This window comes from Lithobates pipiens, unplaced genomic scaffold (genome assembly GCF_037356315.1).
Source record: "Lithobates pipiens isolate NorthernLeopardFrog02 unplaced genomic scaffold, aLitPip1_a1.2 Scaffold_8, whole genome shotgun sequence".
NCBI classification, from domain to species: Eukaryota; Metazoa; Chordata; class Amphibia; order Anura; family Ranidae; genus Lithobates; species Lithobates pipiens.
Genome location: NW_027507903.1, coordinates 265,996,597 through 266,021,273, shown reverse-complemented (window position 1 = coordinate 266,021,273; position 24,677 = coordinate 265,996,597). Strand labels below are relative to the sequence as shown.

General features: G+C 43.7%; 1 protein-coding gene across 1 annotated transcript in view; it reads left to right on the top strand.

Moving 5' to 3' along the window:
* The window catches only part of TMTC2 (transmembrane O-mannosyltransferase targeting cadherins 2), a 401,081-nt gene that overhangs the window by 256,901 nt on the left and 119,503 nt on the right, over nucleotides 1-24,677 (top strand). The gene's annotated exons all lie outside the window — the stretch shown is intronic.

Here is a 24,677-nt window from a genome sequence, read left to right as displayed (position 1 = left end):
AAAAACAAAGGTGAGCAGTTATGGCTCATTTTGCATGCATCTAAAATCTCCTTTAAATTATCAGGTTTCAAAGACACTTAATTGTGAAAGTAGTAAGTTAGTAAACTTTTTTTTTATATAGATATTATAGTACACTTGCTCTGTAAAGTTGCTTTGCCTTATGTAAAATGTGTACGTGAATATACTGTATATAAACTACCGGTATATAGCTATACTGCATCATTTTTAAAAAATATTTTTGCTTTCTGTGCCATCAAAGTTTAGCACTCTAAAAGCACTAACTCATCACAACCTTTTTTTTCTACAAAATACATTTCTCTAGATTGCCTAGATGTTACAATTTTATTGGCAAGCACATTTCTTCACCAGCTTTTAAGCCTGACATCTGTGCCATGATACTCAGGAACTTTTTATTATTTGTAGGATTTTTGTTACCATTTAAATATCAAACAGTGATGTGTGCACCTGTGGTAATCACTTTCTTTTTTATGTATTTTAAAAATCAACCAGTCTCTTTCTGCATGATCTGCCTCCCGATGCAGTGAAAGAACTTTCATTAAAGTCAGATTTTTATTTCCAGCCAGTTAACGAAAGAATGAGTAGAATAAGTTCTGTCAAATGAAACGTGACTTTGATGTGTCTTTTATCACAGTCATCTTCACATAGATAAGGCAGTCCTGTTCTAGGAGCAGTAGTGATGAATGTGATTTTTGTGGGATAACGTTCTTCCTGATTACTCTATTGGTTGGAGAAGGATTGTATGCCCCCACAAGAAAAAGTTTAATTTGCCTAATAAATGCTGAAGGTCTAATATTCTGCTTTAAGGTAACCTTTCATAAGAAAGACATGGAGGTTGCCCTTTTTACTTCCTATTCTGCAAATGCTAGCTTGGCTGGTATTTTAACTTCTAGGTTTACTGATTTACAGATATGCACACTTGTTCCAAGGCAGTTACTCCAAGCTTATTAAACCTTGATGGCCAGTGTAATAGCCAATTAGCATCTTCAAAAGGAGATTAGCCACTTGCTTACTGGGCACTTAAACCCCCCTCAGTCCCAGACCAATTTTCAGCTTTCAGCGCTGATGCACTTTGAGTGACAATTACGCGGTCATACAACACTGTACCCAAATGAAATTTTTATCATTTTTTTCCCACAAATAGAGCTTTCTTTTGGTGGTATTTAGTTACAGCTCGGAGTTTTATTTTTTGCTAAACAAACAAAAAAAGATGCAAAAAAAAAAAAAAAAAAATCATGTTTTAATAGTTTGTTATAAAATTTTGCAAACGGGTCATTTTTCTCCTTCATTGAAGTGCGCTGATTAGGCGGCACTGATAGGCTACATTGGTGGGCACTGATGGGCTGCATTGGTGGGCACTGATGGGCTGCATTGGTGGGCACTGATAGGCTGCACTGGTGGGCACTGATAGGCATAGTTAAGGCGGCACTAATAGGCACAGATAAGGCGGCACCGATGGGCACAGATAAGGCGGCACTGATGGGCAAAGATGGGCACAGATAAGATGGCACGGATGGGTGGCACGGATAAGTGGCACGGATGGGTGGCACGGATGGGCACTGATAGGTACCACAGATAGATGGGACTGATGGGCACTGATAGGTGGCACTGATAGGTGGCTCTGATAGGTGGCACTGCTGGGCACTGATGGGCGGCACTGCTGGGCACTGATGGGCGGCACTGCTGGGCACTGATGGGCGGCACTGGGGTGCAGCACCTTTGAGGCAGATTTTGGGTGGCACTGTGGGTGGCACTGCTGGGTGGCACTGTGGGCACTGCTGGGTGGCACTGTGGGCACTGCTGGGTGGCACTGTGGGCACTATGGGCACTGCTGGGTGGCACTGACAGGGGGGCACTTACTTTATTTCAGGATGGCACTGCGGGTGGCAGGTGGGCACTGGCAGGGGGCAGGTGTCCGTTTAAATTGCTGGCCGTGATCGGGACTGATGTCCCGAACACGGCCGCCGGCGATCGGCTTTTTTTTTTTCTCCTCGCGCTGTCAGCGCGAGGAGGAATACTAGCCGATTACCGGCTCCGTTTTATCACATGATCAGCTGTCATTGGCTGACAGCTGATCACGTGATAAGGGGTCGGGATCGACCCCTTACACGGATCGGTGATCAGGCGAGTCTCACGGACTCGCCGATCACAGAGCGCGCCGCGCGCGCCCCTCAGGGGGCGCGCAGGCCGCTCGTAACCGGGACTACGTCAATAGACGTAGTCCCGAAAATGTGGGTCCGCGCTATTGCCGTCATTTTGCAATAGCGCGGATCCCAAGTGGTTAGACAAGCAGCCCCATATGTCTCTCCAGAAAGGTTGCTTTGAGAGCTCAACAGCACTTAGAATTTGTTCCTCAGAAAGTAGTCCTTATATTTGTTTGGTGATAATTTTCTAACTGTATCCAATTCCCTTTTCATTTCTCACCTTGGTGTTCATAGTGACAAAAATAGCATTTCACACTACTCATTTTACAACTACTGCTGTTAAATACATGGTAGAGGAATATAAGTAGCTTGTGAATTAAGTAAATTCCTTTTGCATGCTACTTGTATATGTAAAAACATTTCTTTCTCTTTCGTTCGACTGACAAAGCGCCTCCTTAATCTTGACCAACCACTATCGCCTCTGCAGGAGTAGAACTAGGCAGAACAAAAAACACCTGGCTACGCCCATGGGCTGTCCTCAGTCACTATATAACCCCCTCCCTGCTCTAGGTATTCAGTTTATTTCTGTCTAGTCAGGAGTAAGGACCTAGCTCCTTGCTGGGATCTTTTGGTCCTAGCAAATTTTACTTTTTGTCTTTTTTTTTTTCATGAATTTTCTCCTGGGAGATCTGCAACCAACTGCCGAGCTGGGCGACGGCATGGATAATCTAGATCCAGTGGTTTCCCCAGTCCAGCCAGCGAGCGGGTGCAGACCGCAGCTACGTGCTAGGTCAGCCACGACCTAGCCTCAACAAACGGAGGCTGGCCCACGAGTTTAACATCTCGCAGGGTCGCATACAAATGGGTTCTGGTCTGAGTCGCTGTGTTCCCTTGACCAACAGCCCCTCACTTCGGTGGCAAGGAGTTCTGTCTAGAGGGTCACCGCACCATGGATTGGTAAGTACAGTCCCCCTTTCCCCCTTTTTATGGTTTGGGGTGGATGTGGATACCTTCCAGGGATGGTCGGACCTGCTGCAGGATCCCTCCTTCCGTCCTAAAGTCCCCTAGTTAAACTGGGGAGTTCCAGTTCAGCGGAGACCCCTAGGTACATTCCCTTCTGTGTGTGCAGTCTGAAGTGGTGTGTAGTTTGGGGGTCCCAGTACAGGGTGCATAGCAATATCCCTTTAAATGTTCACCCTGCCTGTTGGAGCACAGTACTCTTTTTTTTAGAAGGGGGTCCCCTTGCAGAGGGTGCAGCAATGTTGGCGGCACGGAGAGGATCCTGGCAGCATGCTTCAGCATGTCAAATGGCCGGCAGCCATTTTTGGGTGGTCTGATGACTTCACGGGGTCTGGCTAGTCTTTGGCTGGCGGCCATGTTTGTGTAGCCGATGATGTCACAATGACCATTTTCCGTTGGTCTGGCTGGTCTGCGGCTGGCGGCCATGTTTGTGTAGCCGATGATGTCACAGCAGCCATTTTTCATTTGTTCCGTTTTTCGTTTGTTCGTCTTCCTCCCCTATGCTTCTTTTCCTGTCCCGGAATATATGAAATGGACGCCGATATTGGTGGTGTTGGGTCTGAATTGCGGTCCTCCTCCATTAGGGTAGGATAGGGTGAGTCTGTGGGGGTCCTTGTGTATCTCCCTCTCTGTTGATAGGTACCCTGGTCATTAGGGTGTCCCCTAGTGGTACCAAAGTTCATTTTCTACTACAGGGTCTTCTTCCTTTAAGGAGCCTCAGGGTCACATCTCACCCACTGATCCCCTCATGGAGGTGGCAGGTCCCTCAGAACCTCAGCTTCCCAAGGTGGGGCTCACAGCAGGCCTTCAGTTATTGGTATCCCGGGTGGAAGTATCGTGTCGACAAAGACCCGGGAGGAAGCCCCCCCCCACCTTCCCATGCTCAGTCTGTCTAATCTGATTCTGAGCCTAATGCTGCCATGGCCCATCCATGGGGGGTTTAATATCTCGCCCCTGACCCGTCCAATAGTGAGGATGAGTCCTCTGTGGTCTCAGCAGCGAGTGAAAAAGCACTGGTGGAGGCACTTATTACTGCAGTGTAGAAGATTCTAAAGATAGGGGATTGCGGCTGACTGGGTCAGAGACATGGCTGTGTCTTTTGGTACGCATAAGTGACCTCGCACACTAAGGGTGTTTCCTTATTTGCCTTATTTTGATAGGTTTACCTATAAGGAATGGGAACGACCAAAATCAGCCTTTGTAGTCCCCAAACGTTTCTCAGTATGCTACCCCTTTGAAGAATCATCTTTTCAAAAGTGGACTACCTCACCAGTGGTGGACCCTACTGTTTCCAGGTTGAATAGAGCAACCATGATCCCAGTAGAGGAATCCCCATCCTTTAAGGACCCAGCTGACAGGAAAGTGGATGCTGTGGCACACGTTTACTATGGCTGGGTCGGAATTGCATCCAGTCTTGGCCTCAGCCCCAGTGTTGCAGACTCTAACTGAATGGGACAAGCTTTTGCTCCAGGGTCCGGGTAGTGAGGAAGTTCCTGCTGCTTATGTTCATTTAGCGGACCAGTTGGTCCATGGGCTACAGTATATTTGTGATGGAGCCTTGGATGCAGCTCCTGTAATGTCCAAGCTTTTTATGTCAGGGATGGTGATTAGACGTGTGTTGTGGCTTAAGAATTGGTCAGGAGACCAAGCCTCTAAAATATCTCTCATTGATCTGTCCTTTCAAGGTGACTGCCTGTTTAGGGCTACCATGGATGTCATTAACATCTTGACATCCGCGTTATAGCCGAATGACGGCCACTGCACGGACCTGAATATCCGGCAGGCCGTCATATAATGGCTTCCTCTGTGCACGCTCCCTGCGCACGCCCTACAGGGCACCCATAGAGCTCGCTGTGATCACCGAGTCACTGAGACTCGGGTGATCACCGATCTGAGTAAGGGGCTGGTCCCGGCCCCTTACCATGTGATCAGCTGTCAGCCAATGGCAGCTGATCACATGATCAAAACAAAAGCTTGGTGATCGTTTTTTATTTTTGGCCTCGCACTGACCACGGGGGAGAGAAAAAAAGCCGATCACCGGCTCATCTGAAGGGACATCGGTCCCGAAGAGGAAGAGGCAATTATGCCTCATCTATGTTACCTGAAAGTGCCCACAAGTGCCACCTATCAATGCCCACTAGTGGTGCCAATAAGTGCCACCTAGAAGTGCTGCCTATCAGTGTAACCGATCAATGCCCATCACTGCGACCCATCAGTGCCCATCACTGCCACCGATTGGTGGCCATCAGTGCCGCCTCATCAGCATACATCAATGACAGACAAAAATGACCGGTTTTAAAATTTTATAACAAAATTAAAAAAAATTGTTTAAAAAATTTGGTTTTTTAACAAAAAATTAAAACCGCAGAGGTGATTAAATACCACAATCATTTGGGTACAATGTAGCACGACCGTGCAATTGTCATTCAAAGTGCGACAACGCTGAAAGCTGAAAATTAGCCTGGATAGGAGGGGGGATTTAACTGCCCAATAAGCAAGTGGTTAAGGGTGTCACAGGGAGAAAGAGTACCTTCTTCCCTCAATGTAGGAGAGGAAAGGAGCCTCGTCGCAGACGGGGGCCTTCCTTCGCAGCCCATAAGAATTTCTTCCAGGCTCCTGGGACTGTAGATAAAGGAAACAGATCTCTCAAGCCTTCCTTGGGAAGTTCCAAGCAATTTTGGTCTGGTAAGCCTAGAGCAGGCTTCTCCAGATCCACTGACAAGACTCCTTCAGCATGAAGCTCTGCCCTCACCCATTGCTGAGATAGGGGGACATCTTCGCTGGTTTCCAGATTCATGGACCTCCTTGATGAGCGTCAAGGGAGTACACAAATTGAACCCTTTGAGGGTACCATAGAAGGTGGGCAGTATTTGTCCACTTCGGGGGCCCTGTGTCTCCTTGTGTGAGTATAATTCCTGTAAAGGTTTGGATGATGTCCAAACTACTCAAGGTCCCCTCTAGCCCTGTCCAGAAAATTGGGCTACCTGGGTCTGACTCTGGAGTGAATGCTGACCAAGTTAGTCATTTTTCTTCTCAAACATTGCCACAAGCCTCAGTTACTTCCCGTTGAACTGAACCTGCTGAAGGGGCCAATCTCGTGAGTTCCTCTAGTAGACGCCGCAGTCATCCTAGTGTCACTGCAGGGCCAACGCCTTCCTCTTCTAAAGTGCCTACGAAGGACTGAGGGCGAAAGTCTTCTGGTGGCCGTAAAATTCCCTTGGAAGCTACCTCCAAAAGAGCACCAGTTGTACCAAGGGCTAAACTTCCGTCCTGCTTTACAGTAACTGGTTTTAATGGCCTAGCCATTGAAAGCCAGCTACTTAGAGATAGAGGTCTGTCGGGAACAGTGATGCCAACTATGGTGAAGGTGTGGAAGTCAACTTCTAGTAAGCTATATCATCGTACGTGGAAAGCGTACAGTTCTTGGTGTGAGTCGATTGGCGTTCATCCTCAATCCTTTTCTGTGGCTTGGATCTTAGCTTTTCTTCAACAGGCATTGAGCAGAAGTTGGCTTTGAGCACCATCAAGGGCCAGGTGTCTGCCTTAGCAGTCTTCTTTCAGTGACCCCTAGCCACTCACTCTTTAGTTTGTACCTTCATTCAAGGAGTCTGGCATGTGGCTCTGCCTGTACAGTCTCTTTTGCTGCCATGGGATTTAAACTTGGTGCTATTGATTCTCTAGGAACCTCCATTCAAGAATATTTGGCAGATTCCCTTACCTACATTGACCCACAAGGTAGCATTCCTGGTGGCTATTGCCTCGGCCCGCAGGGTTTCGGAGTTGGCGGCATTGTCTTGTCATAGCCCCTATTTAGTACTCCATAGGGATAAAGTGGTTCTTCGTCCCAGTCTGTCATTTTTTCCCAAGGTTGTCTTACATTTGAATGAGGACATTGTGTTGCCGTCCTTGTGTCCCAAGCCGGCTCATCCTAAGGAATTTGCTTTGCATACCTTGGATGTGGTTCGTGCGATGCGGGTGTATCTGGGTCGGCTTCCTCCTTTCCCTGTCATGGCGCGTTTTACTCGGGCGCTTAGTATTTCTTGGCCCTTTCGTCATCAAGCGTCAATATCACAGGTTTGCAAGGCGACCACTTAGTCATCAGTGCATACCTTCACTAAGTTCTATAAAGTAGATATTTTGGCATCTGCGGATGCTTCTTTTGGCCGCAAGGTTTTGCAGGCTGCTGTTTAAGAGGGGAGTTCTCTCATAAGGAGTGTCATTTCTTTAAATATTTTTTATTTCAGATGGGGCTTCTGTGACACGGTTAAGGCTCCTGTGTCCTGGTTAGGGCTCTTGTGGTTAGCCTTGGGTTATTTTGCCCATCCCTCATTTTTCTTTGGCACTGCTTTTGGACGTCCTAATGGTCAAGATTAAGGAGCCACTGTGTCTGTCGAATGAAAGAGAAAATGGGATTTTTGTACTCACCGTAAAATCCATTTCTCTGAGTTCGACAGACACAGCACCCACCCCTCTATGGAGTTTTACATACTTATTACTGTTTGCTACTAAATTGAATACCTAGAGTAGAGGTGGTTATATACTGACTGAAGACAGCCCATGGGCGTAGCCAGGTGTTTTTTGTTCTGCCTAGTCCTACTCCTGCAGAGGCGATATAACCCAATGGTCAAGATTAACCACTTCAGCCCAGGACCAATTTTCTGTCTAAGGACCAGAGGTCTTTTTACAATTTCGCACTGCATTGCTTTAACTGGTAATTGCGCGGTCATGCAATGTTGTACCCAAACGAAATTTGTGTCCTTTTCTTCCCACAAATAGAGCTTTCTTTTGATGGTATTTGATTGCCTCTGCGATTTAAATTTTTTGCGATATAAATGGAAAAATACCGAAAATTTTGAGAAAAAAATAAGAAAAATCGAATAAACTCAATTTTAGTCATACATTTAGGGCAAAATTTATTCAGCCACATGTCTTTAGTAAAAAAAATGTCAATAAACATAAATATATTTATTGGTTTGCGCAAAAGTTATAGCGTCTACAAACTAGAGTACATTTTCTGGAATTTACACAGCTTTTAATGTACGACTGCCTGTCTCATTTCTTGAGGTGCTAAAATGGCAGGGCAGTACAAACCCCCCCCCCATGACCCCATTTTGGAAAGTAGACACCCCAAGGAAATTGCTGAGGGGTATGTTGAGCCCATTGAATATTTTTTTTTTTTTTGTCCCAAGTGATTGAATAATGACACAAAAAAAAAAGTTTACAAAAAGTTGTCACTAAATGATATATTGCTCACACATGCCATAGTTATATGTAGAATTGCACCCCAAAATATATTCTGCTGCTTCTCCTGAGTACGGGGATACAACATATGTGGGACTTTTTGGGAGTCTAGCCACGTACGGCACCCCGAAAACCAATCACTGCCTTCAGGATTTCTAAGGGTGCAAATTTTTGATTTCACTCCTCACTACCTATCACAGTTTCGAAGGCCATAAAATGCCAAAATAACACAAAACCCCCCCAAATTACCCCATTTTGGAAAGTAGACACCCCAAGGAAATTGCTGAGGGGTATGTTGAGCCCATTGAATATTTTTTTTTTGTCCCAAATGATTGAATAATGACGCAAAAAAAAAAAAAAGTTTACAAACAGTTGTCACTAAATTATATATTGCTCACACATGCCATAGTTATATGTGGAATTGCACCCCAAAATATATTCTGTTGCTTCTCCTGAGTACGAGGATACCACATATGTGGGACTTTTTGGGAGCCTGGCCATGTACGGGACCCCGAAAACCAAGCACTGTCTTCCGGATTTAAATATAAAACGCTACAAAAAAAAACTGTTAGCGATCGCAGGGATCAGGCCTGACTCTGCGAACGCTGCAGTTATGTGTTTAGTGTTTTGTAAATGACAGTGATCGATCGATACTGCACTTGGGTGGGCTGGGCGGAGGGGCAAAACGCAGGTGCTAGCAGGTATCTGGGCTGATCCTGCTAACAATGTGTTTTTTTTTAACCCTAAACTGCTGGAGACGCTAGTATAGATCTGATCAGATCAGATATTGATCTGTTCAGATTCTATACCACTACGGGAGGTTTATGCTTTGCGCGTGGGTGTTAGCGGTACTGGCACTAACCTAGCGCTGCCTGGGGCGACGCAAACCCTGACCCTAAAACCTAATTGATATCACCCGCCGGGTGATCAGGGGGTTAAACCTTTGTTGGGTAATAAATGGTGGGTGCCCTGATGCTATAAAAAGCAAACTAACCAGAGTCACCCGTAACACTTATACGGTGATCACTGGTGAACGGGTTAACTAGGGGCAATCAGGGGGTTAAAACCATTATTGGGTAGTATATGGGGGTACCTAGCGCTATAAAAACCTGGCGGTGAACCTAAAAAAATAACTAGCTACCTAGCGACACTAGCGACACTAATGCAGCTATCAGAAAAATGATCGCTTAGTGACACTGGCAAAAGGGGGTGAAAGGGTTAACTAGGGGCAATCATGGGGTTAAAACCATTATTGAGTAGTATATCGGGGTACCTAGCGCTATAAAAACCTGGCGGTGAACCTAAAAAAATAACTAGCTACCTAGCGACACTAATGCAGCGATCAGAAAAATGATCGCTTAGTGACACTGGCAAAAGGGGGTGAAAGGGTTAACTCTAGGGGCAATTAGGGGGTTAAACCTTTATTTGGGGGTGGTAGGGGGCTACCCTGGACCAAACACTAACTGCCCTGACAGATTTACTGTCACAACTGACACTGAATGCAGTGATCAGAAAATAAATGATCACTGCAATCAGTGACACTGTGACTGGGGGGGGAGGGGGGCGATCGGGGCGGGTGATCGGGGGGGTTGTGTGCCTGTGTGTGCCTATGTGTTAGTGTAGTGTTGGTGCACACTTACTGTGTCCTCTCCTCGTAGTCCGGTCAATAAGACCGGCTGAGGAGAATGACATCACTTCCTCCCTGCCTGTGTTTACTATACACAGTGGGAGGATGCTTCTCATTCGCCAGGAGCGATCGAGAGGGGATGGCCAGAAACCAACGGCCGTCCCCTCATCCCGGATCGCTCCTGCAGTGAAACGGACCGCCGCATCCAGCGGGAGGGGGTCCGATCGGACCCCCCACCCACTGGAAGGCAAGCACGTATATGTACGTGCTTGTGCCTGTACATGCCATTGTGATGACGTACATTGGCATGTGGCGGTACTTAAGTGGTTAAGGAGGCTCTGTATCCGCCGATGATCTCAGAGAAATTGATTTTACGGCGAGTACAAGAATCCCATTTTTAGGCTGTTATGATCCATTTCCTTTCTTCTTGTAGTGACTATGTGTCAGAAAACCAGAGTCTTATTATGGATGAGGTTAAGTGTATATGCGAATACATTCGAATCACTATACAAGCATTTACATAAACATCCGCAGATCTGAGGATTTTTGGAACAAATAAGTAGTTCAGTCCAAAATATACATTTATTGGTAGGGTTACAGGAAATTTACAATTACCACAGAAAACGATATTTACAACACAAAGTACAGTACATGTATTGGTGGTTACAGAAGATTTACAAGAACATGCAAACAATATTTACAAGACAACATTCCGTACACTTATTAAATTATTTTACCTCTCATTTTCCTGCATGGTCATAGTGATTGCTTTTGTGCTTCAGGAACAAAAAAAAGATTATGGCTTGGTAACCATATATTCTATATCCTATTCTATTCTATAGTCTCTTTTCTGTACAGTGGGCACACCAATTGTTCATTGAACCTAACAGATTTACTTGGGTGCAAAGTCTGATTGGAGGATCTAAGTAAAGCTTAACCACTTTGCGCCCGCCCTATAGCCAAAAGACGGCTGCAGCGCGGATGCTATCTGCCGGGAGGGCGTCCCTGGACGTCCTCCATTTAATTTCCCCTCTGTGCGGCGCCGCGGGCGTGCATCGGGGAAGTTCTGTGCTGGCCGTGTCCCCCGGACACAGCCAATCACAGATCGCTGTAAACGGCCAATCCCATCGGCCGTTTACAGCGTGATCGGTGTGCCCAATGAAAGATGATCTCATATGTAAACATATGAGATCATCTCTCATCGCGGGCTTTCCGCTGTGTGAGGAGGGAGAGATGAACCACGGCAGAGATGCAGCGGTCAGTGTAAAAAATAAAATAAAAATACAGTGCCCATCTGTCCCCACTGCCATCTGCCCCCACTGCCACCCGTCAGTGCCATCTGCCCTCACTGCCATCTGCCCTCACTGCCATCTGCCCTCAGGGCCACCTGTCATCAGGGCCACCTGTCATCAGGGCCACCTGTCCCCAGGGCCACGTATAAGTGCCATCTGTCAACAGTGCTACCTGTCATCAGTGTCATTTCAGTGTCACGTGTCATCAGTGCCATGTATCAGTGCCACCTGTCAGTGTCACGTGCCAGCTGTCACCAGTGTCACGTGTCATCATTGTCAGGTATCAGTGCCATCTGTCAGTGCCACGTATTAGTGTCATGTGTCAGTGCCACATGTCATCAGTCCCACATATTAGTGCCATCTTTCAGTGTTGCATGTCAGTGCCACGTATTAGTGGCATTTGTCATCAGTGCCACGTATTGGTGCCATCTGTCATCAGTGCCACCTGTCATCAGTGCCACGTATAAGTGCCATCTGTCATCAGTGCTACCTGTCATCAGTGCAATGTGTCATCAGTGCCACATAGTGCCATCTGTCATCAGTGCCATATCAGTGTCACGTGTCATCAGTTCCACATATTAGTGCCATCAGTCATCAGTGCCATCTGTCATCAGTGCCACCTGTCAGTGTCACATGCCATCTGTCATCAGTGTCACATGTCTTAAATGCTAGGTATCAGTGCCATCTGTCATCAGTGCCACGTATTCGTGCCACGTGTCATAAGTGCCACCTGTCATCAGGGCCACCTGTCCCCAGTGCCACATATAAGTGCCATCTGCCACAGTGCTACCTGTCATCAGTGTCTTTTCAGTGTCACGTGTCATCAGTGCCATGTATCAGTGCCACCTGTCAGTGTCACATGCCAGCTGTCACCAGTGTCACGTGTCATCATTGTCAGGTATCAGTGCCATCTGTCAGTGCCACGTATTAGTGTCATGTGTCAGTGCCACATGTCATCAGTCCCACATATTAGTGCCATCTTTCAGTGTCGCGTGTCAGTGCCACGTATTAGTGGCATTTGTCATCAGTGCCACGTATAAGTGCCATCTGTCATCAGTGCTACCTATCATTAGTGCAATGTGTCATCAGTGCCACATAGTGCCATCTGTCATCAGTGCCATATCAGTGTCACGTGTCATCAGTTCCACATATTAGTGCCATCAGTCATCAGTGCCATCTGTCATCAGTGCCACCTGTCAGTGTCACATGCCATCTGTCATCAGTGTCACGTGTCTTAAATGCCAGGTATCAGTGCCATCTGTCATCAGTGCCACGTATTCGTGCCACGTGTCATCAGTGCCACGTATAAGTGCCATCTGTCATCAGTGCCACATATTAGTGCCATCTGTCAGTGTCACGTGTCAGTGCCACGTATTAGTGGCATCTGTCATCGGTGCCACGTATCAGTGCTACCTGTCATCAGTGCCACAGTGCCATCTGTCATCAGTGCCACATAGTGCCATCTGTCATCAGTGCCATATCAGTGTCACATGTCATCAGTGCCACATATTAGTGCCATCAGTCATCAGTGCCACGTATCAGTGCCATTTGTCATCAGTGCCAACTGTCAGTGTCACATGCCATCTGTCATTGTCACATGTCATCAATGCCAGGTATCAGTGCCATCTGTCATCAGTGCCACGTATTAGTGCCATGTGTTGGGGGGGTATTTGTACTTTCCTGGCTTGTTCGGGTCACAAGAAATGAGATTGGCCACCAGTACATCAGATGTGATCAATTTTGTATGATTGGCACCATAGCTTCTAGACTCTCTAACTCTAACAAAGACCAAATAATATCCACTAATTTGGGTTATTTTTTACCAAAGATATGTAGCAGTATAAATTGTGGCCAAATTGTATGAAAAAAAATTAATAATTTGCAAAATTTTATCACAGAAACAAAGAAAAATGTGTTTTTTTTCCAAAATTTTCATTATTTTTTCATTTATAGTGCAAAGAATAAAAAACCCAGAGGTGATCAAATACCACCAAAAGAAAGCTCTATTTGTGGGAAAAAGGTCAAAAAATGCATTTGGGTACAGTGTTGCATGACTAATTTTCATTCAATGTGTGAGAGCACCGAAAGCTAAAAATTGGTCTGGGCAGGAGGGGTGTTTAAGTGCCCAGTAGGCAAGTGGTTAATACACACCACTAGCTTTTTTTTTTTGTTGAACAAGAAAAAAACTGACAGCTTCGGTCGGAGCCACTGTACTAACAATCTGATGTTAGTACAGCTATCTCCCCTGCTGTGCTATTGTGTTCTGACAGGAGGACGCCCCCCCCGCCAGAACACTCGAGTCAGTGCTCTGTTATTGGCTAAGAGTGCTTATTAGGATCCGGGCAGCTTCTGGTTTTCCAGCATTCTCATCCAGCAGAAGTCGGCCAATTTTATAATTATTGAGCAAAACTTTTATATGGTAACATTGTATACAATTTTTAAGGTGCAATAGTTTCTTTCCAGAATATGGTCAAGCCCTGCTGACATCCAGACATCCATCATCCATTCATGTGCAAGCTAAACTACGCTTGTTTTGTTTTCCTTGTGCGTGATTGGATATTCTTTGTAATGTTAGCGTTCACCGCATTCACTAAGCTAAAGGAGAATGAAACGCTAAGGGAAAGTGAAAATTCCTTTGAATTTGAAGAGCAACTTTGCGTTTATTAAATAAACCCCAATGTTATGTATAATGATAGTGTCAACAGTGAAATAAGAACCCCTGCAAAGTAAAGTACTTCTGCAAAGTTTACTACAATCTATCCTGAGTAAATACTAATTAACATTATTATTGTTTACATGTTTTTTTTACTCTTGAAAAAGTTAAAAAGATGTAATGTTTAATAGTGAACCACATGGAGGAGATCAAAGATCACCAGGGTGTGGTACCCTTTAAAAAAAAAAAAAAAAGAAAAGAAAATGGCTTTTGGCGATTCAGAATACTGACATTTGTTAAAAATCTGCACCATTGGCAGCCGTGTAAACCGGAAGTGACGTCGCTTCCCGGGATTTTACATCAGAGCCAAATCCAGCTTTGTTTGGGTCTCGGCCTAGCCGGTGCAAGCATCATCCTGGTATAACCCCCTTTAAGCCATGAATGAAAATTTGCATACAGTCGGTATGATGGGGTTAAAGTAGTATTAAACCCTCAGTGTTTTTTAGTTTAATAAATTGAATAATTAAAAAAAAAATACCCAGAATACTATTTGTTAAAATTCTCTTTCAGTTTACTTTCAGTGCTGCTGACTTCTGCTCTCTGTGCTGTTTACCTGAACTTCTGGTCTGCACAGGAAAGTGTTAACAATGGACAGTGCAGTTACCAGTCAGTCTGTTAGCTTGGAGGGTGGAGGGGCAGGGGAGTGCCTTGCCATCCTTGGCTCTGGGGGTGTGTTTCTGTTGATGCACATAGTATAGCCCCTGCATGCAAGCGTGGCACCATAGAATGCTGCAAGAGAAAGGAGTCACCCTAAATCATGGCACCAACCTAAAGTAGTTCTAAAGCCTAAAGGTTTTTTTCCTAATGCATCCTATGCATTAAGGTAAAAATACCTATGTCACAGAGTCACCCCCCCCCCCCCTTATATTTACCTGAGCCCATTCTCAATCTTGTGCTGTGCCCATCTCTCTCCGTGCTCTCCATCCTCACAGGGCAGATTGATAGCAGTTTGATTGCAGATTGTTTGGCTCCCACTGCTGTCAATCAAATTCTGTGACAAGGGAGTGGGGGACAGTGCCAAAAGATGCAGATAGGGTGGCTCGGGAATAAGCTTGCAAAAGGGACTTTCTATGGGGGTACTTGCCAAACGCTTATGGGGGACCTTGGTAGAGGAGAATCTGGGTTGCTTATGATGTTTATTATGACTATCACATACTAATGGAGGTTACTGGAAATTTTACAAAGTCGTACTATGAAAAAGCATCTTTATGTACAGAGCACTTCTGCCCAAAAAAAACATGGCTTAGGCCCCTTTCACACTGACGATCCGTTCAGGCCCGCCTTTCAGTTTTTCAGGCAGACCTGAACGGATGCTCCATAGAGGTCTATGGAGCGTCGGATGTCAGTGGTGACATGTCTGCTGACATCCGACCCGCTCCGTCCGAAAAAGTGTGACGGAGGAAAAAGCTATTTTTCCATCCGTCTGCGGATTGGATCGGGTGACGACGGACACTGCGGTCCGTTGTCATCTGATATCCCATAGGGGAAAGCGGCGCTGTGACAGGTCTGTGCGGAGACGGACCTGTCATCTGCCTGCTCAGCGGGGATCGACGGAGTGATCCCCGCTGAGCAAACTGATATCCACGGGGCGGATCAGCACTGATCCGCCCCGTGTGAAAGGACCCTACAACTGAAATACCTGTTGCTTGAGATGCAGTCTATGCACTTTGGGCTGAGTAGTAATACAAAATTGCACACTGTCAGCTTTAGAAACATATGTTCCTAAACATTGTTTTCCCAGTTTATATATGTATTGCCTGTAAATTGTGATCAGAAGAAAAATCATTACCCAGATGTATTTATTATTTTTCACCTTTTTCTTTCTAGTACAAAAAACACCATGTTTATTCTTAAAATGCCCAGTTCTCCTTTTTGTGGCATTAATCTTTTAAGTATATATCAACACACTACACACTGAAGCTACAAAGATGAATTTGTCTGGCATTAAAAGTACTATAGAGGGTCAGATGTATTAGGAAAGAAATATATTTTGTTTAAAGTTTCAATTAAAACTTTAGGTCAAACGATATAATGACCCCTTTGGGAATGTGTACACTTTAATGCCAAAATTAAAGATTGCTTAAGGATCAGGTTCAGGTTTAGATGTCTTTTCCTTTCCTGGAAATGCGATACTCTACAGTTTATTGTATTACATTGCATTTAAAACCACATGGGTCCACCTGTTACAGTAATTTGTGCGTCTATGAGTTTATTGGTGCGAAAATGTAAGCCTTCCAGGGTAATACTGTTATTTTACAAGTTGAATGTAGGGCACAACTCAATTCTGTTTTCCACAATTGGCTGATCAGATTTTTCTCGGGTCTGTAATCCAGTTTAAAATCATAACATTTTCATTTTTTTCAAGGTTGACTGCATGTTGGATGTATTCATAACAAGCTCACTCTGAGATGCATTTTTGTTCTTTCACTAGAAATTTTCAACAACAATTCCATTGTTGTTTGCATCTTAACTGACCACATAAAAAATGTAAAAAAAAAAAACTTCTGCAGAAATAGAGCTATTAGCTGTTTATGGGATCTTGTTTCCACTAACAGCAGGTACTTCTGGAAAAAAATAAAAAATAAAAAATCAGCTCCTTGACATGATTAGTTCTTTATAAATGTATATGCTGGAAGTTGGCAAAAATATGGCAGGACTTCAACGGTTTACCAATAGCACCTAATCAACAAATGTCTGAGGATCTGCTTGCTTTTTTTAAAGCACGTGTCAAAACCCAGGCCTGCTTGCTAAAATTGGCCCGCCATGCCATTTCATGTGGCCTTCACACCCAGGGCTTTTTTTCAGCCAGAATACCACCTCACAGATCCCTGCCTGCCTGCCATTCACGCTTGTGGGGAACAAGGAGATGTAGGTGAGTGTGGGATGGGGCATAAAATGGTAAGCTGTACTCTGAATCCCATCTGTGCACAGATACCGACCAATGATCTCCCTGCAAGTGAGAGAGAAGCAGAGCCGTCGTCTATGCTGCTGGGAGGAACTAGAGCCTGGAAAGGTAGGGGAGAAGAGAGGAAGCTTTTGGGGTGAGGGTGTAGATGTGTGCAGAAGTGGGTGATGTGAGAGAGTGATGAAGAGGTCTGAGCCAAGGGGTGGAAGTGAGATCTCCCTTTCAGTGGAAGGGCACTCCCACTTGTTTGAGGGGGGGGGGGCGCATTTGCAGGCATTTGCAAAATTGTGGCATGAAGATATTGCGGACATGCTTTCAAATATTCTATGATGCCAAGAAAGGTTGTCCCTATTGCAGGCTGTTGATCACCTGCCTGCTCTGGGAGTAATCATGCCAGTTCCAGAACAGGAAAAGTTTCTCCTTTGTTTTTTTTTGTTTTTTTCAAACTTGGTCCCAAAGATAAATGGAGACAATTGGTAAATTTTGGACCTGAAGAGTGTCAACAAATTTATTGCGTGCAGAGATTTCCAATGCTGTCAGTACAAACTGTTGTGGCTTTGCTCCCACTAGGGAATTTCATGGCATGATTAGACAAAGAATTCCTACTTGCAAATCCCAGTGTTTCAGAGGTTTTTGCAGTTTGCAATAGATTACCAACATTTTTAATTTGTGGCATTGCGTTTTGGTCCTTCCATGGCTGTACAAGTGTTTACAAAGAGCTAGCCCTAGTTTGCACCCTGCAGAAGTTTGTTTAGGTCCCTAATTCCCAGAATCAGCATTGGCTCTATAGCAGAAGTTGTAGCAGCTGGCATTCTTGCTGTGCATAGTCCAGGCAAAGATCGTTCTTCCTCTGTGAAAATGCCTGCTCTGAGAGAGAAAATTACTTCACTCTACTCTGATAACCCTAAATTCATCTCTACATAAGGTTGCCTCGTTTTGAGGCAGCTCTCTTTGAGCAGCTCCATTCTAGGCTTCTACAGCCAAATGTTCTGTTAGCATGTGACAAGAGAACTCAGTAGTTAGTGTTATCCCTGCATCCCAGTACTAAATGGTCTGGGCCAGTGCTTGTCTCCTTTTAGGTTGAAGACAGGATAATCTTTGTTTCCACCTTTCTTGGAGGGTGCTGACATTGAACCCCAGCTTAATAGAAGTTCACTTTCATTACAGGGAATGTGGCCTCTGTGGTAGAGGACACTACTTATATACTGGAACTGAGAGTAATTTGACTAGTTCTCCTGCATTGCAGGGCCTTCCAGTGAGGGGTCAATTGGATAATGCCACAGCTGTGACAATCTTAAGAGAGACGTCTTTAGCCTGGAAGCTGAGGATCGGGTGGAGCTTCATGTGCCTGCTCTGTCCACAGTCCACTTCAGCAGTACTCCATGTCTCTCAGCCCATATGCTGGGTGTAGGGAATTGGCAAACGGATTTTCTTGGCCGTCAACAACTGGCAACAGAGGAGTGGACTCTACACCCAGAGGTATTCATGTCTCTGTCAGTATTGGAGCACACCGGACATGGATTGTTGTCATCTAATTCATTGTGAGACTGGACTCGTTGCCAGATTCAGCGATCCTTAGGTGTTGCAGTGAATGCCCTGATGATGTTATGGGACCAGTTTTCCACTTTTACTGTTGGATTTTAATTTGGTGTTGTCTGTTTTTACAGAGGCAGCTTTTTTCAGCTGATTCCAGACCTTCCGTAAGTGTTTCTGGTTACCATTACTTTGGCAAGAAGAGGGTCTGAATTGGTGTCTTTCTTGCAAAGAGCCGTTCCTGATATTTTACCATGATGGAGTCGTTCTTTGGTCTTAGCCATCATTCTTGTGAAAGGGGGTTTCCTCTCATTCTTCCTCTCAATCAGCACATTGTTTCACCTGCTTTTTTTCCAAGGCTTCAGTCTCCAGGGGATAGGGCCCTGCACTGCCCTGTTACCCATGGTTTGGGCTATTAAGATGTACTTAAAAAAATTGACTATGGTTGTCAGGTAGTCATATTTGTTTATTTTTTTTCTTTCCTGAAGGGCTGAGGCTGTCTCCCTCCCCTTGTGAGCAGTTCTTTGGACCATCCCTATGAGTAATAAAGGGGAAGTTCCACTAATCTGATCCCTCCCCCCCTCCGGTGCCACAATCGGCACCTTTCAGGGGGGAGGGGGTGCAGTTACCTGGATAATCCAGGTATCTGCAACCACTTCCGGGCAGACCGCCGCAGACGCCCCGCCACCCCGTTGTGTTCTGGGAAACACACAGTTCCCAGAGACACAGCGGGGACCATAAGAGACACGCAGCGTGACTCGCGAATGCGCAGTAGGGAACCGGGCAGTGAAGCTGTAATGCTTCACTTCCCGATTCCCTGACAGAGGATGGCGGCGGGGGCGGCAGCGAGACGAGTGATCGCTCGTCATCTGCCACCGACATCGCTGGACCCGGGACAGGTAAGTGTGATTTTATTAAAAGTCAGCAGCTGCAATATTAGTAGCTGCTGGCTTTTAACATTTTTATTTTAGGTGCAGAACCGCTTTAATTATATGGTGACTCTGTGTCCTGTAATGTGTGAGAAAGAAAACTGGATTTTTTGTACTTGCCTGTAAAATCTTTCTTGGAGTACATCATGAAACACAACAATCCCTCCACTCTGTGTGGTAGTTCATTGCCTGGTACAAAATGGAGTGCTCCCTGTATAGGAGGTGTTAGAGAGGACTCCCTGCATTTTTTGCCAGTATCCAACCGCATAACCCCCATAAGTAAGGAATAATATGATGACTCTGTTAAGCGGTGTACTCCAACAAATGGATTATACATGCAAGTACAAAATCAAGTCTTTTCCAAGAGCTTGGACATTGTCTGTGCATGATGGCCAGAGCTTCTGTCAATGGAAGTGCTAATTGCATATATATGATTTATGTCCAACCTTAACATGTGTGACAATCTCACTAAACATAGACATCTCTAAACAGAATATCTGCAAAATTGTCTTATTTCACTTTTTATTTTTATATGCAATGTTGCTTATTTTGACAATCTTGCAGATGATTTGCAGCCTACATAAACAAAATATTTTTTGCTGGGAATGTAAACTCCTGTGTTTAGCATGTAGTTATTGGGGAATCAGAAAATGCATGGTGTTTGCATTCTGACAAGGGATTAAATAAGAAAATTCCATGGCAAGAAGTACTACAATTAATTACTGATGCCTAAAAATCACAGCTCTAATTGGAGTTTTGTTTTTCTGTTCACCAGCCACAACTGTACAAATAAACATCTCCTCCTCAATCCCTATTTAACTTGTCTAAAAGTGAATGGCCACATGTAGCATCATTTGAAACCTGATGTCCTCTAGGCACATTGTTTTCAATAAAAATAATTAGAGTCCGGTTTGACTGTATGTTAAAGGTTAAACTGCTTTCCATACAGCTAACATCTGTCCCTTGTGTACAGCAAAGCTAAGATTTTTTTGGCTGGTTGTAGTACCTGGTGGGAATTCTATTTTGGTATTTTAATTATTTTAGCTTAGCGAACTGCTGTGAGCAGCCAAAGTAGTCGGGGCTGCAAAAGAGTTGAAAAAGAAGGTTCCTTCCAAGTCTTCTGGCTTTCTACCCTGTGTTTTCCACACTGTAAAGCTTAATAGCAGTTTGCAATAAATCAGTTATGAGCGGGCAGTTAAAAGATTAAACAAACTCTGAAAGACAGAGACAGTAGTTATATAGCAGTGATGTGTGTAGCCTAGCCAGAGCAGAAACAATGCAGTCATAAATTCCAAACTGAATTAAATTGAACAGAACTTCCTAGTATTTATATTATCTTTATACCGACAATGCGCTGCCTAATTTTGACCAGTGGTGTGACTGATCTGGTCATTGCTAGTGATAATTGGGTATTGAAGGCCAAGTTCATCTTTTGATGAAAAATAATAAATGCACATGATTTTAGTAAAAACAATGTCCATTTATTCTTTTTTTAATACAGGAGCCTGCACAGCATTGCACCCGCAATCAGTGGATCACGGATGAAATGTTAGGCTCCTGCAGACACAGCTTACAGCTCTATGCCACAGTGGACATGACAGATTACTGTGAATAAATGAAGAGACTGTTTGGACGGAGCCCTGCACAGCCACGGTGATTTTAAATTTGATAGTTGCTTTGTGGAGAAGAACCCCCACCCACTGTCACTGGGGAAGGGCTCTGAGAGTGAGGAGGGCTAGTGAATACCAACATGTTACATGTTAAACCCTCAATACAGGTGTAACATGTTAGTAAATGTGAACTTATCCTTTAGAGGTGTTACCTCTAGAGCAACTGTTAACTAGGGTTATGTTTGATCTCAAAGATTTTCTAGTGATATGTTGATTTGCTTCTTTTTTCACTTCTCTTTACGTCGAAACTCCATCCTACTGCATGTCCCAAGACCCCAAAATACTGGTGCTCTTTAATAGGCATATTTCAAACTGCTGTCTTCCCAAGATCCTGAAGCCTCCTTAAGCCTCAATTGACCCATCATTGTGATTAGCAGCCTAGCTTGCCAATATTGGAATGTAGATGAGAGTAAGACTGATTGCCTAATACGATAAGCAGGCGGACGTTTCTTTCCAGAGCTTCCTAGAATTCTTAGTTCCTGGGGAGCTGTAGAGGAAAGATAGGCTGGGATTTATAGTTGCCTGCTATTATATACCGTCAGCCGTTTAGCAGCTTTACTAGCACTTCAGGTTGCCTTGCATATGCTATACCACAATTGATGTAGAAAGCACTCAAAATATATGAAGTAGGTACATTCTGATTCTCTGCTTCCACTGTGCAAGAGCACAATCTGATAGGACCAAACGCATAGCATCATACCTGTACACTGTTTGGAATTACTCAACTAACCTAAAAAAAAATCTGAGATTAAAATAACAATCAGTTTATTAAAATATAAACATGTCATTGGGCACTGCAGTCAGTTTATACAAATTGCAACAAATATCCACATAAATATAGCTATAGTCCTAAGTGAAACCACCTAAGAAAAGTCTGCATCACATTTTTTATTTTATTTTTTAAACCTCAAAATGCTGAATATGCAAAAATATATATTGCAGGTTTTGAGTAGCAAAATATGAAAAAAAAAGTTATATACTGTACACAGAAGGGGTAAAGTCAATGGGTTAAGCTATACATTCAGCCATATTGTATGAGAAGTTTTGTTCTTAATTTAGAAAACCAGACTGAAGAAAAAGAAGTTTAAAGGCTAAGTTCACCTTTTAAAAAAATAAAAATAAATGCACATTATTTTGCAGGTAAAAATTGTGCATATATATTATATAAAAAAAGGATGTTGAGAGTCTAGTCTATATAGGTCAGTAGGCTTTAAAAGAGAAAGATTTTATGAATTGGAAAAACCAAGGGGCTGGACTTGAGAGGCAAATTGGACTGCATTATTTGAATAAAATCCATATTTTTTTTATAAATCGAAAAATATAAATGTTGCATATGGAAGCATGCCACTAATGCATGCTCTTTATATTGTTTATAAATAAAATATGGATTTTATTAAAATAGTGTGGTCCACTTTGCCTCTAAAGTCCGGCCCCTTGGTTTTTCTTTCTTTTTTCTAATCAATATTGATGAAGCAAAGGAGTGGTTTCAAAACTTCAAAGGCATATCAAAGTTTTCAATAACTTATGCAAAACTCTTAGCCCCTGTACACACGGTCGGAGATTTCGACAACCAAATCCGTCGAATTTTGTCCGAAACTGTTGCATACACACGGTCGGACAAAGTTGTCGAAAAATCCGATCTTTCAGAACGTGATGACGTAATTTTGTTACGATGGGACTACATTCAGGCTAGTAGCCAATAGCTTTGATGTAGGAATTTGATCTGAGCATGCATGGCACTTGGTCCGATCAAAATTCTCTACACATGATCGGAGTATGTCCGACCGGCCCAGTTGGTCGGGAAATATTTCCAACAAGTTGGAAAATTGGGTCCGACGGATATTCGGATGGAATCAGTCCGATGCATACCACACACAGTCGGATTATCCGACAACACGGTCCAATAGGACACATTCCGACGGATTCTCCGACCGTGTGTACAAGGGCTTAAAATGCATCTTTTAGCCAAAACCTATTTTAGTGCTTAATAGAGTATGGAACAGGCAGAACCTGTCAAGTTTTTTTTTTTTTTTTTGTATTTCACTGTCCGTGTCCACTCTGGAAAAATCACCCACTTTGTTTTACTTGGTGACAAGGATCACAGAACTTAAAGAAATTCCAAACTTTTACAGCTGTCATTGGAAAAGGAGGTCTGGGGAAATCATCTGATGAGGGCACCTATTGCTGTGGGGGACATGTGTTCTGGTAACAACTTTAAAGGAATTCAACTCACTTCTTGAACTTGTACTTCTTCTACTTCGATGTCTCAGGGAATGAAAGTGAATAGAAATATTCACAACTGGACATAGAGGATAAGAAATCAAAAAATAACATAACCATTAAAGTAAAATTCCAGCTTTCATTTGATTTTAACCACTTCAGCCCCGGAGTATTTGGCTGCTCAGTGACCAGAGCACTTCTCACAATTTGGCACTGCACTGCTTTAACTGGTAATTGCGCGGTCATGTAATGCTGTACCCAAACGAAATTTACATCCTTTTTTTCCCCCACAAATAGAGCTCTCTTTTGATGGAATTTGATTGCCGCTGAGATTTTTATTTTTTACGATTATAAATGTATAAATGATATTTTCTACTTTTATAAAAAAAAATTCAATAAACTTCAATAAAATTTTACTCATACATTTAGGCCAAAATGTATTAAGACACTTGTCTTTGGTAAAAAAAAAAATTGTCAATAAGCGTATATTTATTGGTCTACAAACTAGGGTACATTTTCTGGAATTTACGCAGCTTTTAGTTTGACTGCCTATCTCATTTATTGAGGTCCTAAAATGGCAGAGCAGTGCACCCCCCCCCCCCCCAATGACACCCTAAGGAAATTGCTGAGATACATATTGAGCCCATTGGATATTTTATTTTTTTGTCACAAGTGATTTGAAAAATTACAAAAGTAAAAATTACACAAAGTTGTCACTAAATGATATATTGCTCACATGTGCCATGGTTATAAATGGAATTACACCCCAAAATACAGTCTGCTGCTTCTCCTGAGTATGAGGATACCTCACATGTGAGGCTTTTTTGAGAGCCTAGCCACGTACAGGGCCCCGAAAACCATGCACCGCCTTCAGGATTTCTAGGGTGTACATTTTTGATTTCACTCCTCACTACCTATCACAGTTTTGAAGGCCATAAAATGCCAAGATGTATTTTGGGGTGTAATTTCACATATGCCCATGGCATGTTTGAGCAATAGATCATTTAGTGACTACACTACTGTGCAAAAAAAAATTTAATTTTCCTCTAACTTGTTGCCAAATATAAAATATTCCATGGACTCAACATGACTCTCATCAAATAGCTTGGGGTATCTACTTTCCGAAATGGGGTCATTTGTGGGGGAGTTTGTGCTATCTTGGCATTTTATGGCCTCAAAACTGTGATAGGTAGTGAGGAATGAAATCAAAAATGTACACCCTAGAAATACTGAAGGCGGTGCTTGGTTCTCGGAGTCCTATACGTGGCTAGGCTCCCAAAAAGTCTCACACATGAGGTATCCCTGTACTCAGGAGAAGCAGAAGAATGTATTTTGGGGTGTAATTCTACATATAACCATACCATG